Source organism: Alligator mississippiensis, chromosome 2 (genome assembly GCF_030867095.1).
Source record: "Alligator mississippiensis isolate rAllMis1 chromosome 2, rAllMis1, whole genome shotgun sequence".
NCBI classification, from domain to species: Eukaryota; Metazoa; Chordata; order Crocodylia; family Alligatoridae; genus Alligator; species Alligator mississippiensis.
In genome coordinates, this window is record NC_081825.1 from 278,244,385 (window position 1) to 278,259,034 (window position 14,650).

The following is a 14,650-nucleotide window of genomic DNA, read 5'->3' on the forward strand; positions in this document are numbered from 1 at the left end:
AAAATGCTGTATTTGTTAAAAGCAAGCATTGCAGCATAATAGAGGAAGAAGGAAGGCAGAATGAATCTCAAATATATCAATTAGCATTTTGATAATTATGCAAGATGAAACGGCACTGTCATGTTTTTATAACCCATTTTTGAGGTTCCCAGTACACAGGTTTGATTTTAAGGAGCAAATGTTTTCTGACATTTATTTTTATACATTTAGTATTGATCTTCTAAAACTTTTTCTCTTCTAATTCACTCTTATAAAATGTCAAAAAAAGTTTTCATTTCGTAAGAATGTACAGAAAATCAAGAGCTTTGCTTGCTGTAGAAAAATTGTTCTTGTATTATTTTTTTTTTTTTTTAATCCTGCTCTCCAGCTAGGCCCCACGGCCACATATTCCTGCCCAGGTCCTGGGCACCACCCCCAGCCCCAGCCCCACTCCATTCCTTCCCTCACCGTGGCTGCCGCTGCCTCAGTCTGACCCCATCCCCAACCCCTCACATTGCCTATGCCCCCCACTCCATGTCACCTATGCCCACATGCACGTGGCGATCCCTGCATCCTGCTGCCCCCCCCCAGTGCTAAGCAGCCCCTTGCAGACTGGAACTCTGCTAGCCTGCAAGGAGAAACTCATGATTTCCCACATTTTTTAATCCTTTAAAAAGGAGGAAATTCGCATTTTTCCCCACAGCAAACAGAAAACCTGGATCGCTGCTGATGAATAAACATAATGATTTAAAGCAGGTATGATTTATTGATTCCTGGATATTTACTTTTTATATTTTGACATCTGATTTTATAAAAGCTTTTAACAGTATACTGTTATTACTAAATTGTCTGCCTCCGCACCACTAATTTTGTGCAACCCTGAAAATTTTAATCGATAAAAATTGGAAGACACTCCAACTTCGCACAATCCTGAAAATTTAAAATCAATAAAAATCAAAAGAAATGCTTAAAAATAAACATTGTTGATTTTAGCCATCAAAATTTTAAAAAGAGTGAAATTATGCCCAATTATGATGACTTGGGGCTCCCTCTGAACATCATAGTTAATTCAGGACTGTCAAACTTCTTGGTGGTCTAGGGATGTACCAGCAGGGGCCATGACCCCCTCCCCCCTTTCTGGGCTAAAAACTCCCACCTGCCTCCACTCACATGGGTAGCTCCTCTCCCAACTGCTGCACTGTGTGCACAGGTGGGTTGATAGGTGGCCCTCTCCTGACCTGCGGGCTCCCCTGCTGCACAATGCCACAAGCTATCTCAGCACTGCAGGCTGTGCTGCATCTTGCTACCCTGCTCCACCCCACCCCCTGCAATAAGAAAGGGAGCCAGAGCCTGGAAGCCCTGGATGAAGCAGCAGCTGGAGTGATTATGGGAGTAACACCAAGAGGGAACCTCTCATGGGTCACCAGTTGAACAGCCCTGGGTTAATTAAATGATGCATTTCACATCCTGCTTTAAGTTTTCAGATCAATTCTTTTGGGCCCTCTTTCAGGACCTTAATCACATGGCTGTCTTATAGAACAAACTGAGTGTGATTTATTATAGAACAAACTGAGTGTGATTTATTTGTATATCTTAACATGATTTGTAGGTATATATAGGCATAGCCCAAATGTATCAAGAACAAAAGCAAGCACAGAAATAATTGCTGAGAAATAATATGTAGAATTTACACCATCAGAGGGGGAACTTGGTTCTACTGTCAGCTACACCTTGATATATGACATGAAAGGCCCTGCTCAATAGCAAAGACTGTGAAACACAAGGACAAGAATCACTCTGTGGAAGAAGGGAGATTTGGGCTTGTGGTCTCTTAGTTTCTAATCCAAAGCCAAAAAGCAATTTTAATGGAAAGATCACATACACACACATGATCAACTATAGGTCAATACCTTTAAAATTTGATGACACTAACTTCAGCAAGTTCAAATTATCAGGGTTTGAAAAGAAAGACAACATAACTCTGGAAAGAAAGTGCGGCTCAAAATGAGGTAGGGGTGGAGCCAAGGACACTCTACCTTAAGTTGCCTATGGTTTTTGCATGAAAAAACCTCACTGAGATACATAAAGCAGACTTGCTAAAAATTTCTGAGTTCTCCTTAAAAGTCACTTGCCAATGACCAAGATGTTTTCAAAATTGACAGACTCTTCACAGAGTGCTCTCCATTTTTCTTTTAGCACATACAGCCCACAGAACTCCTCACAGGCTAACCCACCCATCTCTACAAGTCAGATTCAGCCTGCGGGGGCTCATCACTGCAGACACTTGAGCCCCATCAGAGGTGGTGTCAATCCCAAGTTTCAGCACAACTCCAGAATCCAGGGAGTAAATGCTACTTACCCCCTGCCACTCCCACCACTAAAATCAAGAGGCACTAGTACACAGGCTCGCACCGAAGTGCCCAGCGCTGCAGCACATGCAGTTAAGTGGCAAAATGCACATCAGCACTGAGAAAATGGCAGCAGCGTGCTTTTGAACTCAAACACAAAGGTGTTTGAGTTCAAAAGTGCACTGCCACCATTTTCTATGCACTGACATGCATTTCACCGCTTATACACTGCATGTGATACAGCGCAGTATGCGTCAGCTCACATGTGGAACAGACTTGATTGAGTCTGCTCTGAGGCACTGGATCTCCAGCACATCCCAGCACAAAAATGTGTGTGTATAAACGCCCAAGGTTTTCAGTTGTCCCTGGCAGAACAAACAGCAGGCTTAACTCCCTGGATTCAAGACCCATACCGAAACAGCTCCAGCAACCACAGGGCTTGCTAGTGCTCCTTACACATCACCTGACCCATAGGAAGCCCTGTGGTTCAGATCCAGTTCACAACAAATTTGACACTCCTGTTTTACAGTCAGACAGTTTCAGTTTCAAAGAGGCTTTAAGAATCTGTCAAAAGGGATTCATTTTTCTCTTAATGAAAACATTACTCTCCATTAATACATTTCAAAGTCTGAGTACTACAAGATCAGAAAACTACTTATTTTTAGATGTCTTTACTATACCGTTACATAGTATATGAAGGCATCACATGTAAATGTTTCTACAAGACGATGATGAACTTCGCCCCACTCAAATACCTGAGTGAACAAATCTCACTTCCATGAAACCTAAGCCCCAAGCAAAAAATGCTGAGATTTCTACCAATCTCCAGGAACCTTGCTTGAAGGCCTCATATTTCAGGTCATGCCCAAGTTGGCTCATTTCTGATAAAATTGAGGTATTGTATTTCACAGCATATAAGTTGAGATTTGAAGCCAAATTTTTAACTCTAAAACTCAACCTCAACTTCTACACTATCCCCTGTGAGCGGTGCTACACGAAACCCCCTGGGAGCTTGGGTAGCACATGGCCTGTTGGCAGCCTGACCAGCTGGCCACAAAAGGCACTGCCACTTTGGAGGGGAGGACTGGGCCTACAGCTCAGGGACAGCTCGCCCCCAGCCCTGGGGCAGCCAGGAAAACTCTGCAACAGGAAAGATTGGGCCCCTCATCACTTCTGCTTTAAAGCAGGCTCCTGTGGCTGGCAGGATGTCTGGTGCTGCTTGGGCAGGGGTCAGCGTGCCCCGTGGGCAGCACAGGGTCTTGGGTAGGGGTGGTGGTGGGGAGGCTGGCCCTGTCCGACACCCCTAGTCTCCCCCCTGCCTAACACCCCATGCTACCCACGGGGCATGCAGGCCCCTTCTCCGATGGCCTCAGGTGCCCTGCCGGCCACAGGAACCTGCTGAAGGCAGAAGCAGCAAGGAGTCCAATCCTGCTTTTGGCAGAGCCTTCCTGCCTGCCTCATGGCTGGGGGGTGAGCTGCCAGCAGGCTGGGCAGCCCCTGAACTCTGGCAGGCCCCAGTCCTTCCCTCTACCACAGCGGTTTCCCTGGGGTCAGCTGGGTGGGCTGCCAGCAGGCCAGTTGCTGCCTGATCCAGCTTCCCAGGAGCCTGCCAGCACACCACCCCTCCCATGAGCCTGCCCAGGCTACCAGCGTCTTGCATACTGAGGCAAGGTCAACTTCTACAACAAATCTACAAAAATCCTACCCTTTTTGTATAGAAATATGGGGTCAACTTGTACATCGTGATAACACATACACCATAAAATACGGTAAGTAAATGGGAAGTTTTCTGTCTTTTTGCCCTCATGGTGGTGCCCAACTGTTATGAACAGAAGGGATCCTATTCATCCTCACTTTCCTAAGCTTGGGGGAGGGTCCTCAAGAATGGCAGTAATATTTCATTACTTCCAAATATAAAACTGTACTTTACTGCAAGACTCAAAGAAAGCAAAGAGTATCACCTGCCCTACAGACGTTTACAGCTTCGATAGATAACAACAAGCTGAAAGTATCTTCACAATGGCTAGTAATTTTACATCTAAATTAAAAGGTTTACCTTTCCAAAAACTTAGATTGACTTAGATCCCCACAATCATCAAGAAAAGTTTCCCACTTGTCACCATCGAGTTAACAGGTGTGGCTGACCTCTAATTACATGTACCTTCCCTCTATGTTCCAAGGGATATAATATGGTGTAGTCTGTTCTCCGCAGGTTTCTTTACACATTGAGCCCTCTCGCATGGCTACATCTTAAGATGCCACCGGCTCCATCTATTTTTGTGAATCAACACAGTTGCTACTTATTAGCAGGTGGAAGTATAATTATTGATGTCTAGGTTCACCTTTCATAAACCTCAAGACCAGAATGGACCAGTCTGTACAACATGCCGCAGCACTTTATCCAGGTATTCCTGTACCCAGCTCAACAACTTGTAACTAAAATAAAGCATATCTTGAATCAGTGATGTATCCTACTTGTTGATTACCACTCTACCAATTCTCTTCACTAACTATTTGATGTTTTCTTCCAAAACAGAAATAATGGGGAACAGACCCATGAAACCACTGCTAAGGTCTACCAAAAAGAATTAAGAAGAAAAGCAAGTGAGACTGTGAGAATGTGAGTGCAGAGTTGAGGAGGAAAAGAAGTGAGAAGTAGCATCTCTCTTCTTTCATACCCATCCATGATAACATAATAATTACCAGGGATAAAATCATTACTATGATAGGTGAACTTCTTTTTCCCCCCCTATTACTCCTGTAACAACCACCACCTTCCATTCTCTAACAAGGTTTACTGTGAAACCGTTGTGTGCAATACCACAAAACAGTCAACGGAGTTGTTTTTTCATCATGTACATGGCACCTGCAATAGCTTACTCCTCAGAACATTATACTAAGCGCAGATATGGACTTGGGTGTAAAAATGCCACCTCTGAACCATCAACGCTAACTTCTACAGCATTAAGTTTTCTCTCTCTCATCCAAGTAAAGGCCAGGCTCATGTTTGCTTAGCTTATATGAGATCTGTTTAAGTTCACAGGTGATATGAAAGTAAACTAGAATTAATGAAGTATTATATCCTTCAACATTTCAACAGCAAGGAAAAATATCAAGTTCTTTAATAGACTGAAAAAGTACAAAACCATCTAAAACCCAAGGAAACAAAAGTGTATTTGAAAAATATAAAGTTTAACTAGAAACTTTCAACAACTAAGAACTCACATTCAGAATACAGGCAAGAATTAACTGACCCAAGAACTAACCAAGAAGGAAAGCAGAAAACAGCTGAACAAAGTCAAAATAGCTAACCTGTCAAGTGAGTGTAGGTAACAAACATACCTGCAAAGTTGTTAATGATTATCTTGTATATTACTTTTTAAATTAACAGAAGTCAAAAAGGAAGCCCCAAAGAACCTGCTGAAGCCAAAATGAGATGGGAAGAAGTTTTTCCATCAGGTGCAGAAAGCTGAAGTCTTGTTTCCTCCCAGCTCACAAGAACAGAGCAGAGAAGCAGCACTAAAAGCAAACTCATCTGTCATATGAAAACAACTGTTTTCAGCCAATCAGCCCTGCTGATTTAACAGCCATACTACTACTTTGGGTATGACCTTCAAACTTAAGCAGTCTTGTTAACTGGAAGAGATCCAAAGAAAATACAGATGCTGCAAAGAGCAATAGTGATGAATTGGGTGGTATTCCCTTTCACAGTAACACTGAAGTAATGACTTAATACAATCAGTAGAGGAGCAACTGTATTTCTGGAGGTCAGATGTAAAAATGAAGATCCTGACCAGTCAGTTATTAACAGGGATCCTGGTTTTCCACGATTTAAAAAAAATCTCACAAGTTATCTGATAAAAAAACAAAAATCCATGATTAAAATGAAAAGCCCCTCACTCCTACCCACAGCCCCCCAGCTCTGCTGGTGACCCTTGTCTACCACCCACAGCCCCCTGCCCGCCCCCAGCCCTGCTGGAGGAGGCCTCCAGCTGCCAGGGCTATGGGAGCCAGGGACCCAGGTCCACAGCTCCCTGCCTCTGACAGAAGGTAGTGGCTGCTGCAGGGGAGCAGAGCGTGGAGCCCAGCTCCACATCCATCCCTCTGCACAGAGGACGCCTTGCCAGGACAGCACAGAGCTCACAGTGGCAAGCAGCTTTTCTGCGCAGCCCCTGTGCCCTGCAGCGCTGGGTCACATGCACCAGGCTGCGGAGGCCCCAGGGGAGGGCAGCAGGGTGGGAACCCAAACCCACAGCAGGCACCCTCCATCACCATGCACACACATCTGAGGGGCACAGGTCCCTTCTGCAGCTCCAGGAGTGCACACAGCAGCGGGGAACCAGTCCCATTTCCCCCATCCCCTGGACAAGCTGTCCACAGCCCTGTCCTGCTCCTGCCCCAGGGCCTGCAGCCCCACATTGTGGTCCCGAGCCCCAAGCCTCATGTACCCTCCAGCTAGGCAGCAGCCCCAGCCCTGCCCAATTCCATCCCTCCCACCCTATGGGGGCCTCAATCCTCTCCACCCCTCTCCCCCCACATACCTTTACTTGCAGGAGCTGCTTTCTAGGCTGCCTGGGAGCTGCATGCATATCCATGCACATGGCGCCCCCTGCTTGACCATCCTCCTCTCACTCCCTCCTAGCCCCCTTGCACGCTGGAACTCTGCCAGCCTGCAGAGAGCTCTTTGCAAAACTTCAAAATCTGCGGGTATCTCCGCTAAAATGAAAAATCTACATTTTCCTTCAGCAAAAGGGGAAATCCATGTTTTCCTCCATTTTTCCATGGGAAACAGAAAACCCAGATCCCTGATTATTAAAGAACTCTACAATGCTTTTTTCTTGCAAAATGTGCAGACTCTAGTACCTTGCTTAAAACTACTACCTCCTATGCAAATGGTCTCCCTTGCAGTTTCCATTTGAGAAACTATTTTCATTCTCAAGAAAAGACAATGGTTACATTATATCCCTACAGTAGCTTTTAGTTCCAGCTACATTTACATCTACCTTATTTCCCATAAAGATTTTACATACAAAATGTGCATGTATACAGAAACACACACACACACACACAGAAAATAATGCTAAAAGAACTTTAAAGCTTCAAAGTTAACCCATCAAAAAAGTGGAGATAACTTTCAACACGTAAGAGCAGTATAATAGGGCTGTGTGAAACTTTGGGTGCCAATTCCACTTGGAGGAGATTCGGCCCAATTCTGTGGCCAAATCTCTGAATCCAGAGAGCAATAAAAAAGTCCAAATCAATTCGGAAAAAGATTTGGAGAGCTTCAGAGATTTGGGCAGTCCTTGCTCACCGTCGCAGGGAGCTGGACTCAGATTCCATGCCAGTAAGTAGGGGGCGGGGGGGGGGGTGGCTGGAGGAGGGGATCATGGGGGGACTCCCGCCAGGCCCCATCCCCTGCCTGCTCCCCCAGCACCCCCCTCCCCCGAGTGCCCCCTGACCTGCGTCCACTAACCCAGCCCCATTCCCCCCATGGCTACCCCACCTGGCCCCAGCTCCCAGTTCTTTAAAAAAAAGCCCCCGCTCACCTGCTGCTGCCAGGTGAGGGGACGATCCCTGCTGCCCCACCACTGCACAGGGGGCACTGCCACAAGCCCATCCCCTGCCTACTCTCCCAGCCCCATCAATAGCTGTCGCGCCTGGCCCCAGCTCCTAGCTCTTTAAAGAACACAACCCTGCACTCACTGGCTGCAGCAGTGGCAGTCAGGCCTTCTGGTGTCTCATTGCAGTGCCCCCCACACAGCATGGGGCAGTGGTGGGGGGGGCAACAGGGGGCACTTGGGGCCTGCCTGGCAGCAGCCAGTGAATGTTGGGTATTAAAAAAAAGAGCCGGGATACTGGTGCCAGGCAGGGCAGCCATTGATGGGGCTGGGAGAGTGGGCAGGGGATGGGGCCTGTTTGATTTGTAGATTCAGCTGATTCGGCAGTGGCCGAACCTCCAAATCAGATTCAGCCAAAATCAATTCGGGACAGTGATTCGAATCACCAAATTGAATCACTGTCCCCTGAATCAGCCAAATCTGAATCTAAAGTGAATACTAGCCACTACGTGCAGGCCTGCAGTATAATGCTAATAGCTAGATCCAAAAAGGGACTTGGAAACCGAGCTGAGCGCAGCAATCCATGATTTTTCTGGAATGGAATCTAGTTAGGTGTCCAAGTTCCCTATGTAATACATGAGTAGGATTAGGAATGGAATCCAGAATAACTGGCATGCTAACTGGGGAGCTGCCTCAAGTCAGCACTGTGCCTAGAGTTAGCCAACATTAAACCCATTCACTCTGGGGCTTAAGTGCCTTACTTTGGTACTTGCAGGAAGCAATAGCCACTCATCTACAAAGACAGGTGCCCACATCCTTCCCTTCAAGAACTAAGAATCAATCAATACTTTCTTTCAGAAGATAGAGACTGTGGTAATGAAAAGGCTACTAGCCACCCTTTATCAAATATGCTGGTGATTACAGCACTTACCCAAAATACAGGAGCATTCCTATATTCAATTCCTTTCTAGCTGAACTTTTATCTAATGGAATTGTAATGATGTAAAAAAGTTTATTCTTAAATGTAGAACTAGACTTTGGTTGCCCAACAAACTTTTAGTTTAGTATCTAAATAAGTCTCTCAAATGTTGAGGAAAATATTCAAGGAAGGGATTTAGCAGGCCAATTTAAAAGCAAATGAGCCATCTCCTAAACAAAAACATCAGCAAAATCTCTGTTTAACTAACTCCCACCATACATTTCTTTTGACAGCATTCTAGAACACCATGTTTCTCTTAAAAAATAAATTACGAACTACAGCATTTCAAATAAAACCTTGACAAAGCTAAAATAATAGCATATTCCTTCTGTTGCATACCAAGGACAAAAATGTAATGAAAGCTCAGCATCAACAGATGAAATTAAACATTTAGCCATGAAATGAGAAATACTCACTGGAAGTGTTCCACTTCAGCTGCTGCAAAAATTTGGAAAGAAGTTATGTTGCACTATTTTACTTAGACTATAAGCACTTTGGCACAAGAATCGTTTTTACTTTGCCCAATTTATGGCTCACTACACACAAGACATCTAGCACAATATGAATATTTAATGAAAGCAACATATTTTCACCTATTTTTAAGAGAGTCAAATTATGTACTTTTTTACTTTATTTATTTACTACTGAACTCTATGTATGATACTCCAATAGCACTGAAATTTCAGCCTCCTTAGGGAGATAAAACTTGGATTTTTACTTAAGTATAAATCTTGCATGAAAGAATCTCTATAACCTTGGAGAAAAATCTCAACAATAACCAGATGGAGCAGGGAAAGGTTCACTTGCTTCCTACCATTTTTTGGACAAGTCTAAATTTAAATGCTAAAAACTCTAATTAGAGGATTCCAAAGTGCAAAGTCAAGAGTTTAATTTGTAACTGGAAAAGTCAAGTAAGGAACTAGGGTCAAATAAACCGACTATGGGAAAGGGACTGGATAAACTAAAATAGGTTCTTCCTACTTCTAACTCCTATAACATAATTGTATGAAACGCCCCTTTTAAGCCATCCACCAGTACATTTCAGAGGGAGGACCTTGTTTTCTGTCCGCTCCTCCAGTTCTCTTAGAACAGCTTAGGAATTAAGGGACTGCTTTCTTAAAACTTAAGTGCAAACAGAAAATATTATAGCTGAAATACTCAGAAACCCAAGATGGTTTCTCTCAAAGTAATCCACTTCATTTTGAATCATCTTTTTCCACTAAAAACTGTCATGTCCCGAGACTCGTACATTATACCATTTGTATAAACAGCAGTACTATAACCAGAATACTGTTCTCTCAATAAGCGCTACAAGCCAATCTTAGGCCACCTTTTTTGCTCAAGCAGAACTCTAAGATCAGGATTATACTGAAAATCATGTGCGAAAGACCCGTTTCTGAAGAGCTTCTTCTATAACCTCTGTAGATCTCTTAACTGGAGTTCCTGACAAACTTCCTGACCTTCTGAAACGCTCACTATTCTGGAACTTATGGGTGCCTGTAGACATGCGGGATGCCACCTCCAATGCACTGTAATTAGCACACTCCAGCAACCTCAGCGTCTCATGTATTCAGCATCCCTGCACTTCAAAATGGCGGTGGGAGTGATTTAACTAAAGCTTGTCAAACAAGCATGATGTTGCATATATGAGATGCTGGGGGCTCATTAATTAAAGCAGCTCCCAAGCATTGCTCTAATTGAAGCACCCTTTCCACACCCCTGGAACACATGTAAAGACACCCTAAGAGTTTCAGGTAACTAGTGACCCTTAAAGTCCCTCATCCTACATTCAAAGAAGAATTGAGGCTTAAAGCCAGGTCTACACTAGAAAATGTCTGCCCCGGTAGCTCTATTTGTGATTTTTTCTACTATTATGTGCAACATTCACCAGCAAAATACTGCTTTGGCTGGTATATCTAATACCATTCCCCTAAGTGAAATAAATTGTATTGAGAAAAGCACTCTTTATATTAATATAATCAGGACTTTTGTCAATATGGAAATGCAGTAAAACAGCTATAAAATTGCCTTTGTGTCATTTGGACCAAGGAAGTAATATTTTCAAAGGACAAGAGTATATGGCTGATGCATACTCTTCTGGACCTCCGAGGCTGGTGGCAGGGCACAGTTGCAACAACTCTAGCAATATCAAATGATAGTGCCATAAGGTGTTACAGTTTATTATATCTGCATGCTTCTATAGCAGTTTAAATGCACCAAAACTGGAGCAAATTTAACTCGGTTTCATGAAGTATTAAATATGCTTAATCCCTGCATTTTATATTCCTACAGGACCATTCAGATGTAAAAATTACATCATAATAAATCATGTTAATTCCCAAGTAGCAGCCCCACCTCCCTATTTAAAGCGGCTGAAATTACATCTGTCCAAAGCCTTGGTGTAGGTTAGAGCAGTCTTGGCTCCCATCAGTCACAGGACCTAAAAGAATACATCTGCGTCACCCAGCAGCTGAGTAGAATATTGGGTTAGTTAATAACACAGATTTACTTTGAAGTAAAACTTTTAAAAAAAAAAATCTTTGTTCTCATCTGAAGAATTATTCTGGATAACTTTTTAAAAACCCCAAAAAGCTTAAAGTTTTCTTCTCTTTTAAAAAGTCTAATTTAGATAGCATTTTCTTCTGCTTCAGTGATATATGAAGCTGAAGGAAAAATTCCTAATTTTTTAATACCATCTTAAAAATACTTCCAGTTTTAATGGTATATTTTATTTTTCCTACTTTATGCTTTTGACTGGCCCGCATGTCTTTCAGCTTGGACCAGAACTGACTAGATTCTATTTTTGAAGTAGATTCCTTTTCTGATCATAACTCATTAGTACCACAACCCCAGAAATGTTTAAATTGAAAACCCCTTCATTGAATTAAAATCTAAATTCATGAAAATATTTACATTCATATTCTGTTTCATAAACAAATGTAAAAGGTCTACATTTCATGACAAGCTTATTGAGATCATTTATTTATCTTTGTTTTTGTTAGACTGCTTTACAAAAGTGTCAGCACGTATCGAAAAAATAAAATGACCTTTTTATTACTTTCTCTCTCTCTTTCACACACACTCACACATTTCTGTAATTTTAAATTGGCCCTTGATGGTGGTCCTAAAAAGTAGTCTTTGGATGGCTTCGCCATTTAAAGAAATTCAACAAAATGCTAGTAGTTGTCTTCATACAAACAAACATAATAGCAATCATTTTTTCCTCATACTATACTAAAGGATGGGCTTACCGTTTTAATTTCTAAGACCTTTGTGTTTGTGTTCTCTGAACTGCATTTTGACATCATGTTATCAGCTGGTAGGTCAATCACATTATTTGCAAGCTTCTGCTATAAAAACAAAAATGTTAACAAACAGAGCAGAATTTAAAGATAAAGATGCTAAAAATGATGTGGATAGCATAAAATACAAAAGAATATCAACATTATATTAACAATTTTGACCAAAATAAAGGTAAATTAAAGGTTAATACGAAGGCATCACGAATGCTTAAGAAGATCTAAAAAAAAAATCACATTGGACAGGATGAGCCATTCTGTTATAAATCTATCCCAAAAGAAGATATTCTCTAGTCTTTTGTTTAATAGAAAGCATGAAATATAAAAAAAGTAAAAAAAAAAATAAAAATCAAGTTTTGAAAAGTAAAAATTATTTCAAGATTTGAAAGAAAAAGAAGGAAGACAGCTTGAAATTGAAAATTTTAAATAAAAAGCCTAACAAACTACAAAAAAAAAGACTCTTTAACTTCAATGCAAATAAAAAACCCCCACTAGGTTCCTGTTATTAGTCAGTCATTTTGAACTACAGCTATAGGAAACATGCTATAGTTCTTTTACATTCTATAAATGGCATTTATAAGGTGCACACAAATAAGGAAAATTAGTTTTATTTCATGCTCAGGTTTTAAACAAAGGAATTCAATTTAAGATATTGTAAACAAGTTAATTCAGGTTTCAATTAAGTGCACTGAATTTTTTTTTAAAGTACTTTATTTCCACCTATACATTTATATTTCAATACATTTGAAAACTTATTGGATAGCATTTTATCCAAAAGAAAAGATAGTATTGAAATTCATTTTAGAAGTATAAAATATTTAAACTGTGATCATTTAAAAATTAAACACGGGATTATTTAATAAAAGCATATATATATGCTGTTACACAAAAATACATGTGAAACAAAAATATGAATAATATCTAACCAGAAAGTTTACCATATTTATCCATAACTATATCCACCCTTCATAAAGAGGCAACAACGGTAGTTACATGAAAATTCCCAAAGACTGAAGCAATCACACAAAAAGTCAGAATTCTTTTAAAAGCTCCTACTGTTACTTTTAAATTAAAAAAAATCAACCTTTATGAAATTTTCTACCTCGGTAAGTTTTCATAATGTTAACAAAAAGGACACTTCTACAGATTACATAACTATATTCATTTTTACCTTGAATGCTGATGCTGAGCTTTTCCAGAGTTTCCAAGCTTGTAATTTTGTTTCACCCTAGGTAACCTAAAAAGGCAATATAAAAAGAGAACATTTTTATACAAACTCCTATAAAAATCAATCATGCCATGTGGCAGTCTGCTTTCTTGTACTTTAATATTTAGCGCTGTAGCAACAGCACATGGTCCTTCAAAATCTAATTATCATATGTCCTTTTTTGGCCTGAGATGCAGACAGTGATCGTCTGAAAGATCAACCCTAGAGTACTCCAGAGATATTTGCATATTTTCTATTTTATCTGCTAAAGTAATTGCTAGCCGAGTCCAATTAGCTTCAGAGCTTCTTTTTCATTTCACTGTTTCATTTATTAGCAAAATGAAAACTTAAAGAAACCTAATATTCATCACACTTTAAAAGGCTTTAGGCACACGTTAGTTTTACGGTGGTTAAATAAATGCAAACATAGTTATTACTTCATTTTCTTCTTATTATTTTTTAAAGAGTATAGAGTACGCAGCCCAACAGAGAAATCTGTAGCAAAATGCTTCTTAGCAAAATTCACTCTCTTGACTTGGGTAACTGGTGTTAGAAATAATTTTTAAGAAAGCTTAAATAAAATAAAACAAAACCCAGGCGACTATTCCATATTTTAAAGTTCATGTAAGAAAAGGAACTGAATGAGCTTTAACTCTCAGGGCCTCTTGTTAATCCATTTTTCTGTAACATATAAACACTCTTTCATAATGTATATTATACACAGACTTTCACAGAAAGTACAGACAATATTTGGATACATACAATAATTGGACTTAAACATTCAAATAATAGATTCCTATTATTTCTAATTTGTCAGTTATCAATTTATTAGCAATTTCTATTGAAGTAGTATATGGCCTTTCCATGAAGACATTTCACATGTTCTTAATATAGTCCAATTTAAAAAAAAAATGGTTTTCCATCTAGTAAATCTGACAAGTCTACTATAGAATATTTAAAATAGAAACACTTTTTTCTCTACAAAGACAAGCAGAATCTCTGCTTTTACAGAGGTAGTAAAATATATTACTATTTCTAATCCTCATCACTACCTACTCACTCTTCAATTATGCGCTAATCTGAATAGAAAAATGCTGCTATTCTTCAGCATTACATCCAATTTTATATTACTTTACACTGCAAATCTCTCTTTTATATGAACATTTGTAGCACACATTAAGGTAGCATGGAGATAGAGTAGTATGGGTTAATGAAAAATCCTCTGACAACTTATTTTCATCTAACTCAAAATATCTGTAAAACAGAAGACTGAAAATCTT

General features: G+C 40.6%; 1 protein-coding gene across 5 annotated transcripts in view; it reads right to left on the reverse strand.

Annotated features, from left to right (window-relative positions):
* DICER1 (dicer 1, ribonuclease III) overlaps positions 1 to 14,650 on the reverse strand; it is a 105,127-nt gene that overhangs the window by 57,544 nt on the left and 32,933 nt on the right. For 4 of the 5 annotated variants that reach the window (XM_006275829.4, XM_019481634.2, XM_059723196.1 and 1 more), the window contains exons 2-3: positions 13,335 to 13,400; positions 12,116 to 12,214 (exon numbers count right to left, since the gene is read on the reverse strand). The gene's annotated coding sequence lies outside the window, so the exon portion shown is untranslated. The remainder of the gene's footprint in view (positions 1 to 12,115; positions 12,215 to 13,334; positions 13,401 to 14,650) is intronic. The other variant, XM_059723197.1, reaches the window with a different exon arrangement.